Source organism: Callospermophilus lateralis, chromosome 2 (genome assembly GCF_048772815.1).
Source record: "Callospermophilus lateralis isolate mCalLat2 chromosome 2, mCalLat2.hap1, whole genome shotgun sequence".
Taxonomy (NCBI): Eukaryota; Metazoa; Chordata; class Mammalia; order Rodentia; family Sciuridae; genus Callospermophilus; species Callospermophilus lateralis.
Window position 1 is genome coordinate 29892552 of NC_135306.1, and position 2406 is coordinate 29894957.

Genomic DNA, 2406 nt, shown 5'->3' on the forward strand with positions numbered 1-2406 from the left:
AAAAAGAATGGATAAATAAACTGTGTATCCATATAATGAAATTCTATATAGCAAAGATAAGTATGCTACATCGCTACATGCTGCTTACCTGAGTAAAACTTGGGGAATACAGTATTAGGCTATGTACAGGAAACAAAATAACTGCTATATTCTTCTATTAATGTAAAGTTCTAAACTAGCTCTCTTATTTAAGAGTAGCTAAACAGGTGGTATGTCTACCTGAAAAAGAAGAACAAACAAAATAAAAGATGACTTTAAACTCAGTATAGTGAGTACACATAGAGGTGGGAGATGGAGACTATGGGAAGAGGGGGACAGTTATTATATTTCTTGATCTGAGAGTTGATTACATATGTATTTGCTTCATAATCATTTCTCAATCTGTAACTACATTTTCACAATTAAACATACAAATGTTGTCGGCTTTAAAAATAAAATGTGCTGTCCCTAGTGTGCTGTGCGCGTGAGCCTTGGCGCTTGTATGGTCGCTGTGGACAATTATGTTGTTACAGAACATTCTGCTCACCAGTACTCCAGAGGTTGGAAAAACTACACTAGGCAAAGAACTTGCATCAAGATCAGGACTGAAATACATTAATGTGGGTGATTTAGCTCAAGAAGTTTGATCATTGGATATCATGGAGTCTGGCAAGATGGCTTCTCCCAAGAGCATGCCTGAAAGATGCACAGGTGATGGCACAAATCCTGAAGGATATGGGGATTACAGAATATGAGCCAAGAGTTACAAATCAGATGTTGGAATTTGCCTTCTGATATGTGACCACAATTCTAGATGATGCTAAAATTTATTCCAGCCATGCTAAGAAAGGTACTGTTGATGCAGATGATGTGTGTTGGCAATCCAGTGTGAGCTGACCAGTCTTTTACCTCTCCTCCCCCGAGAGATTTTTCATTAGATATTGCAAGGCAAAGAAATCAAACCCCTTTGCCATTGATCAAGACATATTCGGGTCCTAGATTGCCTCCTGATAGATATTGCCTAACAGCTCCAAACTATAGGCTCAAGTCTTTACAAAGGAAAGCATCTACTTCTGCAGGAAGAATAATAGTAGCACGGTTAAGTGTTGGTTCAGTTACTAGCAGACCAAGTACTCCCTCACTAGGCACACCACCCCGACAAACCATGTCTGTTTCAACTAAGGTAGGGACTCCAATGTCTCTAACAGGGCAAAAGTTTACAGTACAGAAGCCTACTTCACAGTCCCCTGCTGTAAAAGTCAATTCTTGCAACATCAGCAGTTCAGAATGTTCTGATTAATCCATCATTAATTCGGTCCAAAAACATTCTTATTACTACTAATGTGGTATCATCAGAAAATACTGCCAATGAATCATCAAATGCATTGAAAAGAAAACATGACAATGATGATGATGATGATGATGATGACTAGGATAATTTGTAATCTGGCTTTGATGCATGAAACCTGTATGTAAACTTGGTCTTGAATCCATTGTACTGAAATTAAAGAAGCATGCTGGATGTTTTCAAGTTGTGTGTTAGAAAACTTAAATAGTATTTAATGAGTAAATAATAGCTCTTATTCTTCTTAATTGCAATGTTGGATTATCTTTAATAGGACCAGTAATAGTTTTTCATCAGCCTTTATGTGTTAAAAAAAAAATAAAGTTATTAATTGATTTGTTTGGCAATTGGCAAATAAATAAATAAATTAAATTAAATTAAAAATAAAATGTGATAAAAAGATGTCAAGATTTTCCTTGTTTGTTTTGTTTTTGCTGAATGATTCAATACTCAAAAGTAGAGGATTAAATACACAAAATAAAATCAATTGAAAGTAACAGCATCTAAACATTAAGCATTTTATAATATATTCCATTTGCACTTTTACCTCTATACTAGGAAATATCAAATACACATGGAAATATCCTAGATGCATGGATAATTGATAAGTATGAATAACTGTCATTTCACACAAGGGATCTACATTGACAATTTTTTTCTATAATTCTCCTTATCTGAATAGTTATCTATTATTTTCGCCATTTTTCTGGTACTATAGTAAGCACTTAATATTTGTACCATGAATATGATTTTATTTGATAAAAATCTATACTCAGGATTTTTCACTATAATAATTTTAAATGAAAATGGATTGTATTATTACACATAGAATAAAGATAAGAATAAAATAGACCAAAGATATTTTCTTTTTGTAACATGGAATTAAATTTTTTTTCTCATTTTGTACAATAGATGTACACTGCTTTTATGATTAGAGAAAAAAATATTATTTGAAAAGTAAGACTTAAAGCTATAGTTTAATCATCAATTTAAGTAACTGAAAATATGAACAAAAATAATCAAATGCCATTATTTTAACCATTTATTGCCAGAGTCACAAGAAATATGGTCTCACTGGTATT

General features: G+C 32.8%; 1 pseudogene; it reads left to right on the plus strand.

Annotated features, from left to right (window-relative positions):
• The first annotated feature begins 638 nt into the window (after window positions 1-638).
• On the plus strand, window positions 639-1424 carry LOC143390807 (transcription initiation factor TFIID subunit 9-like; annotated as a pseudogene).
• Window positions 1425-2406: the final 982 nt, after the last annotated feature.